This window comes from Mustela lutreola, chromosome 2 (genome assembly GCF_030435805.1).
Source record: "Mustela lutreola isolate mMusLut2 chromosome 2, mMusLut2.pri, whole genome shotgun sequence".
NCBI classification, from domain to species: domain Eukaryota; kingdom Metazoa; phylum Chordata; class Mammalia; order Carnivora; family Mustelidae; genus Mustela; species Mustela lutreola.
The window spans coordinates 194,617,172-194,638,387 of NC_081291.1; the positions used below are offsets into that span (position 1 = coordinate 194,617,172).

Genomic DNA, 21,216 nt, shown 5'->3' on the forward strand with positions numbered 1-21,216 from the left:
GTTTGAAAAGACATTTTCTTATTAGATTAGTTTTTTAATAAACTATGATTTTAAATAAAATACTTTCCATCGATGTGTCAGGAAAAGGAGTTCTTTTTGAGTGTATACTCCCTGGTCTAGAAAGAAAATAAACAGATTCATAGAGTATTTATGTAAGATACTTAGAAATAAATGTATCAATTTCAAATAAATTTTCTGACAAAATTAGCTATATTTGTTATCTATATAAAAATGCACAGTTATAATTGTAAAGAAGCACAGAAAGTTAAGAATTAACTTTTTTACACTTAACATGATTGCTTTAAAACCTTCTTTACCTACTTTTTAGTTTGTATCACAGGTTCATCTCACTGGTGACAAAAGACCAAAAGACCATAGAGCCCATTTTCCTTCAATCCCATCAATATAGTCATTAACAGGACTTCATCAATCTCACTGCACTAAGAAAATATTAAATCTTCCAAGCATATTAAAATTGATTTCATGATTTCTGGATCAAGTATTCATTATTAGGCCATTTCTCCATTTTATATGTGAAGGCATTAAAAATAATAATACTCAGACTAAGTGGCTTTAAAATAAAAGAGTGATATCCAGTGCAGCCATTATCTACGTAACAGTAATAAGGTACACAATTTATTTAGTTTGACCCTTAACACCAAAAACACTGTTACATATTGATTTGTTCTTCCTTTACCTAGGATCCAGTTGCTGGACCTCATCAACATTTCATTATACATGCCAATGGGGAACAAGAAGGAGAGTAAACAACCCTAAACCGTCTTTGCAGTATATTGCAGTGCATGGTTTGAGGGTCCCATAGCTTAGATATGAAATAGTTTTACTTAGTTACCATGAATGGTGTTAACATTAGGTATCTTTTAAGATTGTACCTGTTAAATGAGCTATTCGTTCAGTCAGTCAGCCAGTAAACTGGTTGATTTCAACATCTATAGAGTTGTTGTGTTATAGGACGGAAGCACGGCCTTAACTAGGAAAACATAGCCCTTGCCTTCCTGGAGATTACATTTTAGTGAGGCTGACAGATTTTACATAATTATGCACTAATTTAATTCATCATGATTGTGATTACAGCTACACATGGAAAATTTAGAGCAACTTACCTAGTCTGATCATTCTTGAAAAAAATCACATTAAGACACGACTTAAGTCCTGCTGAGAAAGAGGTCAAGATATTGTCTAATACAGGGAAGTGGTGGCCTTCTTAGCAGAGGGAAGCACATAATCAAAGAGAGGAAGAAGAATGGCATTTGGGAGGAAGGGAAAGAGACTACATAAGGCCCATGCAAGGACTGGCAGGTAACATTCACAATATTGGACTTTTTTTTAAAAGCAAAAGGAGGTCATTACAAAGTTTCAAGGAGAAGAACGACATGAATCGGACTGAGACTGGCTTCAGGTGGACCAGATAACAAGCTGTTTCTTATTCCTGTGGAGAAATGCTGCTGCTTTGACCAGGATGGTGGCAGCATGAACAGAAAGAAGCAGATGGATTTGCAATGATATTGAGGAGAGAAAATCCACTGAATCTGTTGATGAGATCTAGAAAATAAGGGAAAAGGATGGGACAAGATTGACATTGCAATTCCCAGACTGAGGAATTTCATTAAGGTGGAGACATTCACGATTATAGGAAATTAAGGAAAGTAGAATAAAACAAAACAAAACAAAAGAAAAAAAACAACCGAAATCAAGAGCGAGCCAAATAGAAGTGTTTCCAAGTAGACAGTTGGATATGTAGCGCTGAAGCTCAGAAGATAGGTTACTCATTTTTTATGCATTTGAGTTATCAGCTTATAGAAGTTTGAAGCCATAAGTAGATGTGATTGTCTAGGGAGATCATATAGATGAGAAACTTGAGAGCACACACAACTAAGTCTAGAGGAACTCAATCACTGAAAAATTAGATAATTAGGATTACACCTAAGAGGGAAGAGGAGAAGAAAAAGGAAAACCATTGGAGGGGAGTCCTGGAGAGTGCCAAGCATCCTGCCTGGTCATCACACAGTGATGCTACCCGTTTAACATAGAATAATAATGGATAATAGAGAACTATTTAGGGAAGTCTCGTATAGGTTAGGCAACACCTAGTTTATGTTCATCTCTTTTAGCTAAAAAAATGAGACACCCAAGGGGCCCTGCAACACCATTTTCCTCCTCATAGCTGCCTATAATATCCTCTTTATTTCTCCCATACTTGTTTTATTGACTCCTGCCCAGGACAAAATCTTTTAACTCATGTCCACATGGTACCTCACCCAAAGACCCACCATAAGTAGGGCCTGAGATGCAGAAAGGCTAGTAGTGGGAACAGTGGTGATGAGATGGAAGGAAGTAAAAAGGATTCAACCCTGCAAGCAACTCCTTCATCACTAGCTTCCAAGAGAGGTCAATGTACCCAAATCGAGCCACATGTCTTTACTTCCACAGTAGGCCAAAAAGCCACAGAAGAAATTAGCCCAGCTCCACTCTTATGTCTTCAGCCTATGTCCTGTCAGAGTCCCATCCTTCTTAGACCTTGTGAATCAATTCTGGCTACACAGAGTTGTACTGATCACTGAATAGTGGGTTAAGGAAAATACAAGAGGGAATTATAAGCTACAGCAAGCCAGCATATTGCTTTGGTCAAGAAAGATCCATACCTGAGCTTTGGAGTCAAAACTCTGAACAAAATTCCCCACAATTCACTCTCCTTATAATTTTAGAGATCAGTTAAGGACTACCTAGGGATAGGCAAACATTTTCTCTGAAAAGTTTAGTTTTACAGGCCAAAAGGTCTCTATTGCAACCACTTATTTTTGCCACTGTGACCCTGAAACAACCAGAGACAATATGCTAATAATAAGCATGGCTGTGTTCCAACAAAAATTATCTTAAAAAATTAGGAGGTAGCCTGGATTTGGCCCACAAATCATGGTTTGCTAACCCATAGCAACCTACATATCATTAGCTTTCATAACCTTCAGGTACTGAACTAAATCAAGTTGTGTGGGATAACTAAAACCTATATCTAATACTCTTTTGGTGCAAAATTATCTACCATATTGCAGAATATTGTTTACAAATGAATTTGGGAAACCTGACGACGTCACAGAGGGCACTTGCATTCCTCAGACAGAATTCACTACACACACACGCACACACACACAGGATTAAAAGGAAAAAAAAAGTGCCATTCCTTGTATTTCCTATAAATTTTTTAAATGTTATCACCCTAGCTTGAAGATGAAAATGATTTTATTTTGTTTTAGAATCCCTTTAGAATCCCCCTTATTCTGGGTATATTCATTAATAAAAAACAGAAGAGCAAAAATATTTGACAAAGATTTGATTCCAAATTGCTAAAAATAAATAAATAAATAAAAGTACAAAGCATATTGTACCTACATCACATGTAGCACAGGGAATTGTTCTGCTTTGTTTTGCTAAATATTTATAGCTATATCAATATCCAACACACGTCTCTTAATTCTTATCCTTAGTTCCAGGGTTTGAAATTCAAGGGTGTCCCTACGTCCAGTAACTGTTAGAATATTCACTCTGGTGACACTGAAACATCAGCAGCAAGCCTTAAAAGTTTATTATTGAATCTGCTGTACAGACTTCCTTATAGACTGGTAGGTTCCTAATATTTGACAGGAATGACAACAACTACTACTACAAAGCACCTCTCTAAATTTAGCATAGGTCAATATCTTCTCTAGGACCAAGAATGGAAGTCAACTATCCTGCCCCCTTTCATCACTTTTATCACAGACTTTATCTTTTATGAAGCCAACTATAGATTCTTCTGTATTTGTTAACTCAGCCCATATTTATTGGTTATAAACAGTATCAGCCAAGTACTGAGCTAGATTCTGGAAACACAGGATTCAAGTAAGACAGACTCTGCTTTGGGAAGGCTCAGAGTCTAATGAGGGTGCCATTTCAGGAGGAATGTGCAAGTAAGGTCATCACTAAAGCTGAAAAGAGAAACTTAATTTTAGAAATCAATAATTATTTACATCTATTTTTGAACTGTGGGTGACTTCTACCATTTATTAGAAAATTATCCTGTAGAGCATGTAGAAGGTTGAGTTTTCCTCATTAGTATCTCCCATAGATACTTGTTGAATGAATGGATTTTTATGTAAGTACTTCATGCTGGCCAATCACACAGCAGATCTCCATGGATGGATTTTTATATCCCTTCTCAGATATGGTATCATCAAAACCCCTTCACCCACATGTAAATTGTTGAAATCTTCTCTATCTCCATCTTGCTTCCATGTACCATCAAATCCCATCAATTATTTTGCAGATTTTCCCACATGCAACTTTCCTATCCTTTGGCATTCAGATTATCGTCACCTCACATACAAAGCAATTGTTTGCTGAAGCCAGCTCATTCTGGGTCACAAGAGCCAAGTGCTAAATTTTCTGGTATTTTGTGAGTTTTTTGATAAAATATACACATTTCCCACTGGTACTAAAGCTGAAAAGTTTTCAGTTTGAAGATTGTCATTTATATAAGAACGAGAAATAGTTTAACAGTAGATCACATATTATGGCTAATGAAAATAAGTTTAGTGGGCACAGAATTAGCAGATTAGGATGCAACTCCATTTGGCAAATTATGGTTGAACTGCAACCACAGATTGGCTATAGATATAAGAGCTAGGCAAAATCGATGAAAGCACTAGGAGATATAAGATTACAATAAAAGATATTATACCTTTTATTGTTATTTGTAAATTGTGTGTTCCATATCCTCATACCAATAGAATTTAGAATAAATATGTACAGGTGGTTCTAATCTTTAAATTTTGCTCTTACCATTCTCCCAGTTTGAACTGACCTGTCCTCCTCTCCACCTTTCAATTTCTACTCATCCTTCAAGAATTGGTTCAAGTCCTTCCTTCCCTATAGAATTTATTCAAAACCACTAACCAAACCTGGCTTGGATTTCTACCTATCATTCAATGTCTATGCCATGTTTCCAGGCATAGGGGTAGAATTATACGAAACATGACTATCATTGCCTGTTCCACTACTACACACACTTGATCCAATCCCATGGGCAAAGCAGAGTGGGTAAGGGTAGGCTCTCAACTCATAGGATCTGCCCTGCTAATCCAGATGTGTCTGCTCTTTCTCTCAGCTGTTGGCAACCATTAGTGGGCCCTGGAGCTGAGAAGCCATGAAGTTGTAACTTGGATGGAGACATTTCACATCAGAGGTAAGAGGTTTAAAACATCAGAGGTAAGAGGTTTAAACAGAGAGAACTAAGAGAGAAACAAGGTTCATAGAGAACACTGTGTTTCATAGAGAAGACTACAACCGAGTTTTTCAACTTTGCTACTTTCAATATTACTTTGTTTCCTTATTTCCATGAAATAATGGGGACAGCAATGCAATAAAACAGCTTTTCACATGAGCAATTGTGTATTTTTTTCATTACTTGCAACCGAAAGAGGCATGGACAGAACAAAACACTAACGTCCTTCTCTATACTAGGTTGGACTCTCTTCAGACATCAGCAGAGTAGATTTTATTGATTGTTTGATTGCATAAGGAATTTCCCATCAGGTTTGGGGGAGGGAGGAGGAAATATCATTTTGCTAGTCTTCATTTCCATTCTATGATTCCAAATGGTTGGGTACTGGTTGGGGCCATAGTGTTGGCTTAAAAATATGTGGGAAAGGCTGATAAAACAAGTCAGGTGCATTTATAGGGTAGTAATAAAATGTGGCTGCTGGACTATTCACAGAATCAGGAAATGAAGAAGTAAAACAGAGAGAGAGAGAGAGATTGTATTTTAAACCTGTCATTCTCTCATATTCAAGAAGAGTTGAAGATACTTTTAAATTCATATTTGGGAATTAAATGGCTGATTTATTTAATGGTAGGTGCTGCTTGTAAAATTTGCTCTGTTGTTTTGTTATACATGTTTCTAAAATGTTCAGATTAGGCAAAATGGAGATTTTTCATAGGTAAAAATTACTTAGCTGATGTAACTGTAGTATTAATTATTCACTTGGTTCTAATCTAAAAATGTCAAAATTACACAGTATGGTTTTGACTTTCCCTTCCACAGTTATGTTTTGACACAAAAGGCACTGTTTTTATTAGACTGTTAACATGCCAATGTTTAAAATTTCCTGAGTGCCTAGGTGGCTTAGTTGGTTAAGCGTCTGCCTTCAGCTTAGGTCATGATTCTGGGATCAAGCCCCACATCTGGCTCCCTGCTCTGTGGAGAACCTGCTTCTTCCTCTGCCCTCTCCCACCATGTGCATTCTCTCTCTCTCTCAAATAAATAAGTAAAATCTTAAAACAAAAACAAAACCAAAAACTTCTTAATGCATTAATGCTTTTTGAGTTCACGCATATATGCATTATGCAATATAATCCTGGTATGCAGTGGACCAATACAAATACAGAATATTTCTTGTTATACAATTTTGTTTAGCCATAGCAAAAACAGAAAAATAAATGAAAAATGAGCACTGTTCTGAGAATGTTCAAATGGATATTAACATTAAAATATTCCCTAAACTTTGATGGGAATGCCTGAAACATAAACTATTTCCATTGTTACGTATTTTAAATCACATAACTTCGATACTGTATCCCCATTAAATTTCAGTAACAAATAAAATCACACACTAAAAGGAAGAAATCGATCTTCTAAATTAACAAGAGTAAGGACTCTGTGTTCGTAGGTAGGTTCAAAATGATGAAGATTTCGGTAATACCACTAAAACTGCATGCATTTCAAAGCTATGCCACAATGATTTTTCTTAAACAGGTAACATTTGTCTTGTTGCACTTTCTTGGTAAGTCACAATATTTTTCTGTTCCTGGAATGAGATATCACAGGAAGGATTCCATGATAAGATAAATGCCAAGTTTTTAATGAAAAACCAGCTCAGCTCAACTCTGCTGAAAGAAATGGCTAATGGTTGCCTGTAAGTTTAAAAATAGAACATAAAATTAATCTTTTTATATCAAGGATCAATGCAAGCTGAATAGTCAAAATTATTTCTCCTTATTAACCATTATCTTTAATGATTTATTGCATTCTTTATTGATAGTTTAAATTATTCCAGTGAGGTAATTAGCAGATCTTGCAAACACAATGAAGCTGACTAAAATGATTCAGGTGAGATGAGTCAGCAATGTACCAGGTGCAGAAACTGCAAGCCTTGCACTTGGGAAAATTATGGTTTATGAATGAACAACTTGCTCCTATTTCCTGCTCTTTCCCTTTTCACCAGTGGGGGCCGGCAAGCCATCCACCGTAGGCAATAACCAACCCTTCTTTCCTCTGGGATTGGAAACTTTTGCCTGGTTGCAGTCCTCCCAATCAACCAATAATATCTATTCATGTGCACGGGAGTCCGAAGTCTAGCTTTACCACTTCCCAGCTATGCAAATTTGAGATCATCTCAATTTCTTGATGTATAAAATAGACATAAAAATTGCACCCATCTTAGGAGAGGATGAGAATTCTAGGAGATGAGGTCAACGGCTTCAATGTCAACGGCTGACAACCCTGGCTGCCATATTGGCTCTTTTTGTTATTACTTTGGCCCTGTCTTTTCACTAGCCTGAGACATTCTGGATTCTGACAATATTTCTGTCAGATGCAACTTCACTAGAAGCGGCAAGGGTAGCTACTCTACCAAGTCCCAAATGCAGAGATTTTTAGGGTTAACTTAATCTGTGTTCCATTGCCTACACACACCTACAAATTGCGTCCTATGTATTTGAAATTACATATTGGAAAATTATTTGAATTTCTGAAGTTGATTTGAACACAGCTTTTCTGATACCAAACGGTATTAATTATTCTTTTCATGTCCTAAAGAGGTGAATGTGTGTGTGTGTGTGTTGTTTGTGCATATATGTATGCACACATATTTACATTTTATTTTTTCATTTATATTTACATTATACACCCATTCAAATGGGCTTTGAATATACTTCTTATGATTAAGAAAAAGATAAATTTTATAACCTCAATTATCTATACATTCACATTGTTCAAATCTATATTTGTCTTCTAAACCTCGCTCCTGATTTCTAAACACTACAAAGTCAAGCATCACAAAAAAAGCATAGAGGGCTCAACTCTCCTTCTTCAACTTCAACCTTGCTCACACAATGGTTACCATCTCTGTTGATGGCTCATCCATTCATTCTATTGCTAAAGTTAGAAATCTGTAAGCTCCCTTACATTGGTCCCTTTCCCTTACATCACGAAGCCCTTCATCAAGTTCTCACAGCTCTAGCATCTCCCAAGTATTTGTAGAATATGCTCACTTCAATCCACTTCCACTGTCATCCTAGTCCAATCCACCATTTTTTTTTCTTGTCTGGACAATTTACTGGCATTCCAACTTCTCTCTTCCTCCTCTCCAATCCATCCTCGATAGGATAATTCATAATTGATAATTGATAATCTCAGAGATCTTTTCCTGTTAAAGCACTTCCCACCTTAAAACACTTGTGTACTTTCTTATCACACACAGAATAACATCTGAATCCTTACTGTGGTCTGCCTAATCCCGCCGGATCTGGCTGCTTTGGACCATCCATCTTCTTTACATGCAATCTTTCTCTGTATCCTTCAGTCATGAGTTCTCCTCACTGGTCTACCACAGGTTCCTTTAGCCTACAAAGTTCTTGCCACAGGACCTCCTGCCTAGCACTTTCTCCCTGTCATTTGTATGGCTGGCTCCATCTTTTACCTCAGATCTCAGTTTCTTGGTCACTCCCTCAGAGAGAACATCTTAGGTGACCTTCTCCAAAATAGAGTACTCTCTGAAGGGTTGACTACAACTTCTCTAAAAATACTTTCAATAATTTGTATTCATTTGTTATTTTGTATTCATTTATATTTTGTTGTTATGTATCTCCCACTAATTCAAAACTCCATATGGGGAAAGTTCAAAGTCCATGCCCTTCTCTCTCTCTCTCTCTCTCTCTTTTTTTTTTTTGTTGCCATTGCATCTCTGACAGCTAAAATGCTGCCAAACACATAGTGAGCACTCAGTAAATGGTTAAGTAAATTGAAAATGACTCAGTAGAGGAAAAATTTAGATATTAGCCATGAGTATGAGTTTAGTAGACACATATATAATTTTAAAAAGTAATACTATTAAACCAGTTGATAAATCTATCTTTTGTTCCAATTTACAATAATTGAGAGAAGCTACCTATGGTGAATTTTTTTTTTTTTTTTTAAGGAGACTGTTATAACCCAGGCTAAACACAGGAAGAAAATCTATTGGCTGTCGATGTCATGCTGTGGAAGGGTAGTTACATGAAAGCCTCAGGTACCAACCCTAAAACTAAACTAGATTTTCAAGGCGTATTTCTTTCCATAAATTCCCTCCACGGCCCCTCCTTATGACTTCACACACCCAAACACACACACACACACACACACACACACACACACACACACACAGCGTTCACATTTATCTCTAAGAGACATATAAAAGAGAATGAAATTGTGTAAAAATCTCCTTAGTATTTTCTGAAGTTAACAGAAATAATTTGATGGGGATTAAAAAAAAAAAAAAAAGACAAAGACAACAACAACAAAAAAAACACTTTATATTACCCAGTACAGAAGGCCAGTTGTTTTAGTAAAGTAGGAATATATTTATGTATAAATCAAGTTTTAAAGTCTGAGATTACAATTAATTTACAACTCTACTCTAACTTTTAATGGAGGATGCTTTTATAAATTGATATTTATTTTTCAACGAAGATAGGACAGTCTCTAGAATTACACACACATATATATGTGCACATCATATATATATGTACTATATATATATATACACACACATATATATAACACATATATAAAACACATATATATGTAAAACCAAAACCACACACTTTCTTCAGAAATGAGGACAACCTTGACTAGTTTAATATTCTCTTTGCTCACTTTCCTCTGCACATTTTAGGATTTCCTGCCCCAATGATTTGCCCATACCACTCCATTCACATTCTCCCCTTTCCTTCATCTGTATTAATGTGACCCGTACTTTAGGATTCATTTTAAATCCCAGTTCTTCTACAAAATCTTCACTGGCTGTCACTGCCAAGACTTATTCCAGACTTACTAATTCTTTGGGTAAATAATTGTGCTAATTATCTCCCAAGTATTGGAGATATGGGCTCCCGAAGGCAAAGTTAAGTTGGTGTAGAATGAGCTACAAGATTAGTGAGCACAGAAATACCAGCAAAGAAATATAATATACCAATATAAGTTTAGATGATTTTTAACATTTTTAAATGACTTTTAACACTTTGAGTGTACTATTCGCCCTCTAATTCAACTCTTAAGGAGTAATGGCAAGCTATTTTTCTAAGCCTCAATTTTCTCATGTGTAAAATGAGGAGCAGAAGTAGAAAATTGGCAAGGTCTCACCGAGTTCAAAATATGTTGTTACTGAATTATTAACATATTCACATATTCATTCATTCAGCACTTACTTAGCCCTGGCCAGATGCCAATCATGGTAATAAGCTCTATAGATACAAATATGTTGTGACATCTACCCTCAAGGACACAAATATGTTATGACACTACCCTGGAGGAATTACTTTTGAGGAAGGGCCAGGGTGGGCTAGGGGTATATGAAATCACATACTCTAGGATATTGCCACACATTCAAATATTTTAAATGTAAAAGGCATGCAATCAGTAATGCGGTATCTCACCCATGCTCTGAATTTCAGTCAAGATACTTTGAGCATGCTGTGTTCTAGCTGAAACTGTACCATGGGGAGAGACCTTCCAGGCAGAGGGACCCACAAGGACTGTGACATCAAACTGAGGGACAGTGGGATATTAGGCAAAATTGGAAGTTTGCAGTTACACCAGGTTGACAACAGTTTAAATGGGCAATTTTATGTATTTCAATCAAGTGTAACCTTAACAACTGCTTTCATTTTTTTACTTACAATATTTGTTGTTCTACATTTTGTATTTGTGTCTTTTTTTTTTTTAAGATTTTTATTTATTTGACAAACAGATCAGAAGTAGGCAGAGAGGCAGGCAGAGAGAGAGAGGAGGAGGAGGCAGGCTCCCTGCTGAGCAGAGAGCCTGATGTGAGGCTTGATCCCAGTACCCTGGGATCATGACCTGAGCCGAAAGCAGAGGCTTTAACCACTGAGCCACCCAGATGCCCCTTGTATTTGTGTCTTGACTCTGCAATTACTTTGAAAACCTGTGGCACAAAAGGTCCATTTCTTATAGAAGAATATCACTGAATTGAAATAGTAGTTACTCACTAAATATATAATTAATGTGACATGATAATTCATTTAAAAGTGATTTGTTTGTTGAATAGCATTACAGAGACTAAATAGTAATAATAGAAATCTTGCTTCATAAACTGGTTAAAAGTATAGACCATCCTTTAGTTAACTACTGAATATTGTGATGATTTTCTTTTTGCCTAATAAGTAATAGAAAAAAAAAGAAGCCAGTCATTTATGTCAACATAGTATTATATTGCATCTAATCCCAGGAAATCTGCTTTTTTAATCATTTAACTCCCAGATTGTACTATTCTGACTGCCACAGAGAATATACTTAGACTGTATATGGGGCAACTGGGAATCGGTAAATAATGAAAAATAGTAATTTACATAAAAGACTCAATGATTGCCTTCCAGTGGCATAGCTCTAAAAGTGAGTAAAGTGTTTTATTCAAAGAGTACTTGAGCATTCATAAAATGAGGGCACATCATTTTCTAAGGCTTCTACGCTTTTAGAAAAAGTCATATAATTATATAATCATAGGCTGACACATCCATGAAAAATAGGTGCAAATCACTGTGAGTGTCCAAGCAGAGCTTGCCGGCTTCCGCAATAAAGATGGAGTAATTCAATGAGGGGAGGTCAGATAAATGTAAAGAAACACATTAGCTGTGTTTTGCAGAAAAAATACTAAGATGATCATTTTAAAATCCGTGCCTGAAACATAGTTCTATTTAAATAATTCCATGGTTCAATATCATTGAGCTGACTGTCATTGTTGACACAGCAGTTAGGGAGTAGACTGATTCCAGAGTCATACTCCTATCTTAGAAGGACATGGCAAATGCATAAATTAAAAATGTGTGTGTTAAATTCCCACTCTATGCCCAGTTTGTGCCAGGAACAGTCTGAGATACAAAGATAACCACGACATTGGGCAGAAAGGTATGTTTTAGTGATAAACACCTTCTTAGTCTTCCTGTCTCTTTCTGGGAAAGACTGTCTTGACACAAAAAGATCGAGTAGGTATATCATGGAAAGGAAAGGTGTAAGGTGTCAAAACTCAGAACTTCCTAATCCCCTATGCTAGCTACACCAAGTTGGTTTTGCCTTCAGGTATTAGCACCATCAGAGCGCACAGGCTGCACGAAGACAGATGCTGTAATTAGGTAAATGGCTTCTTGACTTTTGTGACTAGTCTGCCGATGTTGGCATTTTCTGTGGTGCTACCTCAGCAGTGGAAATTGCCCGAAGAGTATAAAGCAAAGTGCCCATTAAATGAAAGAATACAAATCAGCACATGGATCTAATATTTCATGATACTTCAAATCCATTGGAATGGATTTTGATGAGCTCCAGATTAGAGGTGTCTAAATTAATAGCATTCATGTATAAAGGAAGATAACATGCTTTAACAGCATTCTTTTTTACACATAAAATTATTTAAAGTTTATATACTTTATTTGCTCTTTCTAATAAAATATTAAACTACTGAACATAAGAGAATGATGGAGTCCTGTTAAATCCTACTGATTGACTTTTATTTTTCTATCTCTACTTGTCATTTTCTTCTTTCGTATCCACTACAATCAACTTATTTCTAGAGTTTTTAATAGTCTTATGGTCACTGAAGGAGCTTATTAGCTCAGTGCTTTTGACGATTAAAACCCAAAGCCCAGTAAAAAATGCCTACATAGAGCATTTTCCTGTAGTTGTTACACACATTTTTGTGGGCCCTCCCCCAACTTATACTTATGCTATCATATGAACTAATCTTTACAAAGCATTAATCTCCAGTTATTATGGAAATAGTCTGAAATACAAATTCATACTGATGTTGCATCAGCCTCTGTCCAATGGTATGAGAGCATAATGTTGAAGACGACAACAGAAAACGAAAGATGCTATTCGCGGTCAGTTTAGGATGAAATGAGAGAAAACTTGAAATGGACCTTCTCTGGGTGTTTGTCACGATGTAGATATCACAGGGGTAGATAATTATATAAAACACAAATATAGAGAAATAAAATTTTTTAAAGAAGATGATACTAAATATTTACATGCAAACAAATGTTCCATGACATTTCCAGACACATCTAATCCATAAAATAACCCCATTTCCCAGATTACAAAACCAAGGCTCAGAGGGGCAAATGAGCATGTCCACAAAGCAAATTGTGGCGGGGACCAGTGTGTGACCTCGCATCTATGTGATTGGAAAGCTTGTGATTTTGTTCTTTCTACAATATCTTATCTTGCAGATTATTAAAAAAAATTATAGAGACTGAAGTGGGTGAAGAGGTGAGTTGGAAATTCGAATGGGACTCTGACCTCCTAACTATCTCCCCTCTTCATTATATATGTATGTTTTAAAGATTTTATTTATTTATTTTATTTATTTATTTTTTGGACAGAGAGAGACACAGCAAGAGAGGGAACAGAAGTAGGGGGAGTGGGAGAGGGAGAAGCAGGCCCCCCATGGAGCAGGCCTCCATCCCAGGACCCTGAGATCAGGGCCTGAGCCTAAGGCAGATGCTTAATGACTGAGCCACCCAGGCGCCCCTCCCCTCTTCACTTTAGAAGGGCATCTCGAAATCCATGGGACGTACTCTTCTGAAAGGAACCGCAAGCATTACAGGAGTTAACTAACAGCACATATTTTCTATACGAATATCTGACCAGTTTAATTTCCTTTTAAAAAACTGAATCAGAGTGACAGACAACACATTTGGTAAAGCTTCAATCCTGCCTGTTTGGCTGAAATTATTAGAGGAGCAGGTGGCTTTCATTCTGTTGGACGTTTCCCAGTTGTACAGCTGCTAAATGGGAAGTAAAGCGAGCAGCCACTCCCAGAAGGACGTGTGCCCAGGAAATCTGGCCTTATTGGTGGAGCCCTTCTTACTGAATAGCAGGACCCAGACCAAAAGCTACCTCTTCATTTTATTTTTCTTTGAGAAACACACGATATGTACCACACACATACACTTATTTGGGTCTATTAAGAAGCATTTAAAAACAATGACTTTTTCATACTGATAGCATTTGACAAAAGGAAGTGTCAATGCACAACTCCTTGAAAGCTGGGCATTGATGGGACCACTGCAGACTCAGATCACTCTTTCATTTTGTAGCCTTCACTCCCCTCTGACTAGCATCCTCTTTTTCTGAAAGACTAAATTAAGGAAATACAGATTTTTTTTAAATGGGGGGTTGGTAGAATAATTTGAGTGTCTGTGTTTACCTTAGTGCAAAGGTTCTCAGGTGTTTAGTATTAAAGAATTATCCCGAACCTTTGTTTAAAATGCCTCCTCCTGCTCCCCGAGACCAATTGAGAAGGTGTAGAGCTGGGCACAGTCATCTGATTTTCACTACTCCTCCAGCCCCCATTTTCAGGAAGACCATATGGAGATCATACTTGGGAAATAACAGCCTGTCGAGGCAGCTCAAAAACTTTAGTCCCAGCACAGAAATGAAATCGTTTTAGAGGAGTGCTTGGTTTATTTCCTTTTAAACAAATATCGATTTCTTTATAATGGCATTTCATATTAAACTCTAGTTTACCAGATAAAGCTCTCAGTCCCAAACAGTAGAGTCTTAGAGCTACGTGTACTATAGCTTTCTTTTTTATTGTTATAGTAAGTGGCTATGTAATATTTTTATATTGTGGAATGGGTTTTATTGCAGAAGGCAGAAACAGAAAGTGCTAAAAAGTAGGTTGCTTATAATCCACAGAGTTCTATTTCCTCAATCAGATACCACACTATTTTTATAATACTTATGCCTATGTATTCTTGGTTTCTTTTTTCAGTTTTTATCATAATATATGTTCTCATGTTCAATTTATTTTGTTATTACTCTGCTTATCACATGTAGGTGTTTACAGATACTATCATTTAATTAATCTCTTTATGCTTCAGTTTTCTTATCTCTACCAAAACCATGCTAATACTACCATTAAGGTAAAGATTAAATGAGATAATATATGAAGAACCCTCATCTGTATTCAATATGTAATAACTATTTTTGTTGTTTTTAGTGATTATTTATTTGAGAGAGAGCACACACACAGGTGAGTATGAGAGAGAGGCGTAGAAGGAGAGGGAGAAGCAGACTGCCCGCTGAGTGGTGAGCCCACCATGGGGCTCAATCTCAGGTCATAACCTGAGCCAAAGTCAAAAGCTTAATCCACTGAGACACCCAGGTGCCTCTTGATAACTATTGCTAATAATATTTATCATTACACTCTTAGGTCAATGTCACTCTGTAGGTTGACGGAATATGATTTAAGCTTTCCTACGGTAGAACATTACTGAAGCCATACAAAAGAGTTCATGTTGCCTTGGAAGACCTTTACAGTCTCCGCCTCTTTCTCTTTCAGAAATTAAAATAACAAACAATGAGAAACTGTTATTTTTCATGAGTAGGCATGGAGCCATCTCTCCCTTAAAGCCTCCAGAAGGAACCAAACCTTGATTTCAGATATCTGACTACTTGAACAAACAGGGAACACATTTCTGTTTTAAGCCACCAAGTTTATGGTAATCTATAATATCAGCTAGGAAACAATTGAACCATTATTTCTTCCAACCCTTTTTCCTCCACCTGTAGACAGATTTTCTTTCATCCTTCATGGCATATGGAACACGCCACCTTTAGTAAAGCTTTCTTGATTCCTTAACCATGTTTTCTTGGGTGTTCTCACTGCTTATCATTTTATAAAATGTTGCAACAGACATGGGGGGCCTGGGTGGTAGAGTTGGTTAAACCTCTGACTCCTGGTTTTGGCTCAGGTTATCCCAGGGTCTGGTGCTCAGTGTGGAGTCAGCTTGAGAGATTCTTCCTTTCCCTCTGTCCCTTCCCCCACACATGCACCCTTTCTCTTTCTCCCCGCCCCCCCAATCAATTAATCAATAATGCTACAACAGACCTATTACAGTCTATCTTGCATTGTTAAATGGCTGTCTTCACCATATTATTAACTCTTGCAAGATGCAGGTTGGGCCTTAGTTTTGTTTGTTTGTTTGTTTGTTTTTAGATTTTATTTATTCAAAAAAGAGCAAGAGTGAGAGACAGAGCGAGAGCTGGACAGGGGAGAGGGAGAAGCAGACTCCCTGCTGTTCAGGGAGCCAGATGTGGGGCTTGATCCCAGGACCCTGAGATCATGACCCAAGCCAAAGGCAGACGCTTAACCCACTGAGCCACCCAGGTGTACTGGGCCCTATACTTTTAAATCCTGTAACTCCCAGTATAAAGGTAATTTGCATAGAAGTCTTAGTCACATGAATACACAAATACAATATTTTTCTTCACGGTACTTAAAGAAATTTTGTGTCAAATAATGTTTGGAGTGTGAATCTCCAAGTAAAACAAACAAACAAAAAAAAAGAAATATAAATGAAAATAATAGAATAAATTACAAATTGTAAAATTTGGCATTATTAGGTTAATTTTAAGCTAGCTTTATAAGTTGATCCATGCTTAATAAAAAAAATCATATGATTAGGGGCTCCTGGGTGGCTCAGCCAATTAAGCATCTGCCTGCAGCTTAGGTCATGATCCCAGGTTCCTGGAATCGAGTCCCGCATCTGGCTCAGCAGGGAGCCTGCTTCTCCCTTTCCCTCTGCCCCTGCTCATGTTCTCTCTCACTCTCGTTCTCTCTCGCTCAAATAAATAAATAAAACCCTTAAAAATTTTTAAAATACCATATAATTAGGCTACCATTTATATCAGCAATAAAAGTGTGTACTTGCTTTGGGATACGATGAAGTTGGAAAGTTATGCTGCTATAATAAGAGTGTAGCCTCCTTTGAGTAAGGACAGGCTGATTAAGAGAACACCAACAAAACTGCTGCTCCAAGTGCTATACCCTCCCCACTCTAGACCACGATGTCATCCACATCAGACACTAGCAGTGCCAAAAAGGCTCTGTGACTTTTTCATCTACCTCTCTGCCGGTCTGCAAATGATAGAAAGATGTTAGTTTCAGTGGGCTACTAATATTGTTCAAGGTGAGATTAAAAGCAAAACAAAAACCTGGCATAGCAATAGGGCTTATTTCTTAGTTCAGTTTGTGTATCCATATGTTCCTTCTTTTATTTTTTCTGCTGCCAAAGAAACCCCACAAAGCAAATAAAAAAAAACCCCAAACACTTTAAGATATAATAAAGCCATTTATTTAATAAAAGTATGAGAAATAAAAAGAAATTTTTTTAAAAAAACAGGTAAAATGAGAAAATTGTAAATATATTAAAAATAAAAACAATTAATGTATTTGCCATGATTATTCATTAAATTTACTCTAAGTTTCTAGGGAAAAAAGCGTTGCTCTGAGTATATATAATGTCACAATAAAAATAATCCTACCAAATTCATGTGAACTCTACCTGTTATAGGTACCATTTTCTGACTACAAGAATATTAGGATAGCATAACTAGAAAACAAGAAAATATGGTGACATTTCATGGCACTCCTTAGTTTGTTAAAAGACGTATTTACTTATTTTTGAAGTTTTATAATGTATCAACTATATAAACCAGAAAGATACAAATCAATGAGGTCTTTGTGGATTGGTCAAATAAGCATTCTATTCTGTCATTAAATGGTCTTGGTGTATAATTAATGACCTGGGAAATGCAATAGGGAGCTTGATGTATTTATTATGTATGCCTTATTGAAGTTCTTGGAAATCTTAATACTATACCCCAAAGCATTTTCCTCTGCTCACATCATCTATGAAAGAAAAGTAAACTATTTCTTTTCTTTGTGGTATATTACCATTTCCTTTCAAGATCTCTTTCCAGTTTTGTTTTATTTTTATCAAAGGATTAGTTGAATGTGAATATACAATAACAAAGAAGAAAGTGAAATATTTCTGGTCACTCTTATAACTGACAAAACAATACAGAAAAACCAAAAACTTCCATTCAGAAAATCTGGCCACTCTGCATAAAAAACACCTTGCTTTCATAGGTATGAATGAATTTGTCCTTCAATATTGAATGTCCTTAACATCATTTTAATTTTACCTACTTATTGCTAATTTTTTTCTTCTTTGGTTGAGTTCAAATGATAAGTTCAATGTCCACTAAAAGAAAAGAAAGACATCAACGAAAGATCCCAGACTTTCCAGCTGCTTGATCTCTAACACTGAATACGTACCTGATGAACTCATTACCCTCATTTGTTTGCCTCCTGACCAAAACTGCTCCTCCTCAGTATTCTAGATCTTGACAAATTACCTCAAAGTGTAATTTTTACCCCAATTAGAACCTGTGGTTATCGTTATTATTTTTTTTTCCCAAATAAGTCTCCAAGTCCTGTTTCTCCTTCCTTTAAAAAAATCATATTAGGATTTACACCTTCCCCCCAATTCTACTGCCATTTTTTTTTTTTTTTTTTTTTGGTCATTTCCCCATTATATTTTGTCTGCACTGTTGTAGAGGGCACTGAATGGTTTTACGGCCTCCAGTTTTGGCCAATCTCTGCTCCACGTGGCTACTAGATTTATCTTTCTACAACACAGACATGATTATGTCACTGTTGATGTTTATACAATACTATCCATACTCCTTAGAATCAGACCCATTCAGTATGACTCTAATCTATCAGCCCTAGCTTCATTCCTCCTTTCCTTTTGTTTCAATAATTTTCAAAGCCTTAACTTTGCTTTCCCACACCTCCCAGGCAAAGTTGAATATTCACTCTTCTGTTCTTCTGTAACACTGTTGATTTCTCTGGGTCAGCACTTGCAAACATCTGATACTAATTACAGTAATGGTGAACATATGCCCTGAGTATGCCTGAATGGTCCTCATGTTAAGTAAGTATTCTCCGCTGTCGTCAATCCATGGGTGGGGTGATCACTCATGACTTTTATTTAGAAAAAAGTAGTCACCATGTCCTGGGGTTCTTCCCACCAGATAGGCAGCTCCCTGAAGGCAGGGTGGGTCTCAGTAATCAGTAATCATATGTTTCTTTGTTTAATTAAACCAAATTGGAAAAGGAATTCTCTATTTATACAAGTTGACTATAAAAGGAGCCATATGTGATAGATTACCAGAGATCTCAACACTGTCTGGAAATCTGTTCTCTTTCAACACAGTTCATTGTTCCTCTGCAAAACTATGTAAGCCAGTGTTTCCATTTTATTTTTCAAACATTGATGTGAAAAAATAATCTTGCATCATGAGCTGCACCCTATAAAAATCGAACATATGTGATTGTCTATCTGCTTTACCCATATAACTACATCTATGGCTCCACTGTGTACCTTGTCTCATGAATGGATGATCTGTCCCTGTGTCTACAGCAGAGCCACTTCTCCACTTGTACCTAGCTCCCATCTCTTCGTGCCCCCTCAAGGACACAGCTTCAGCAATTTCCCCCTTTCTCTTCTGAATCATGTTTTCCCCCTCTTTACTGGATGATTTCCATAAGCATTCAGACAAGGTTTTACTTAATCCCATTTTAATAATAAATGAAAACAAAACTCCTCTACTGTCTCGACTTTCCTCTCCTGATACTCTCCATGTCTCTCTTCTCTGCAGAACTCTGGGAGTAACCTCTTTACTTGGGGTCCCCAGGTTTTTTTCTAGCAATCTCTCTCAAGCGCTTTGTAATAAACATTTGTCTGCTGCTACTCCAGCAAAATTGCTCTTATACTGGTTACCAATGACCTCCACATTGTGGTACCCAATGATCAATTCTTGTTGCTCACCTTTCATCCTTCAGTAGCATTTGACACAGTTGAATATTCTCTCCATCTTTATATATATATTTCAATAACCCGAGGGATAACATACTCATTCCATTTTCTTTCCACTATCAGATTTTTTTCCCTCTCTCCTTTGCTATGTCCTCTTTCTCTTTTCAACCTTAAAAAGAAAGTGACCTAACATTCAATCTTGAGATTTCTTCTACCTCCACATCAACTCCATGTATAGTCTCATCAAATCTCATGACTTTAACTACAACATGTATGCTAAGATTCCAAAAATCCAAGCCAGACCTCTTGCTCCAACCACCTACTTCACATCTCCATTGTTAGATGTCAAACAGACAATGTCAAATTTGACTTGTCCCCTAAACCGTCACCTTTCACAGTCTTCCCATTTCAGTAGATGCCAATTCCCTTCTTCCAGTGTAGCCCCTCAGAAGTGATTCATCCGTGACTCCTGTCCTATTCTCATGATCTCACAGAAAGTGCTTGAACCCTGATGCCTTTCGCTTCAAAGTATGTCAGATTCTAATTACTTCTCACCACTTCCACTGCCCTGACCTGGTTAGCTCTCACCTGGATCTTTGTAACTTTCTTCCCTCTTTCAGCTCCTGCCCCCATGTGGGAAACGCTCAATTCAGTGCCAAGAGTGAACCTTTTAAGACATTAGATGGATCATGTCTCTTCTTCCTCAAAACCTTTCAGTGGTCCCAGCTTGGTCTAAAAGCCCCCCAGAGGAACTGCCTGGCCTGGCCCCTGCTCATGACTCTTCCCTCCACTCATCTCTCAGCTTACCCTTCTCTTGGACCAGGCTGCTCTATTTGTACAACCCTCCCAATGCTTCCTAATTTGGGACCTTTGCACTTGTTCTCTCTCCTTCCTAGAACATTTTCCACCCACATCCCTCATCCCCACATAATTATGATTATTTTTTAATTTCCCTTAAGGCTTCACTCAAAATTCACCTTTTCAGGGAGGTCTTCCCTGGCCACTTGATCTAAAATCACAACTCCCTAGCTACTCACCCTGTCCTGCCTCCAGGCACACATGCTTTCTCCTGTTTCATGCTTTCTCTCTTGTTACACAACTCAATCACCTGAACAATTTGTGTCCTTTATTTGCCTCTATTGTCTTACCCACTTCTAGGAATAAAGCTCCATGGAGATATTTTTTTCCCTTTTTAATCCTCTTTTCTTCCCTTTTCTTCCC

At 37.0% G+C, this 21,216-nt stretch overlaps 1 protein-coding gene across 20 annotated transcripts in view; it reads right to left on the reverse strand.

Annotated features, from left to right (window-relative positions):
* The window catches only part of ROBO2 (roundabout guidance receptor 2), a 592,813-nt gene that overhangs the window by 218,374 nt on the left and 353,223 nt on the right, over positions 1–21,216 (reverse strand). The gene's annotated exons all lie outside the window — the stretch shown is intronic.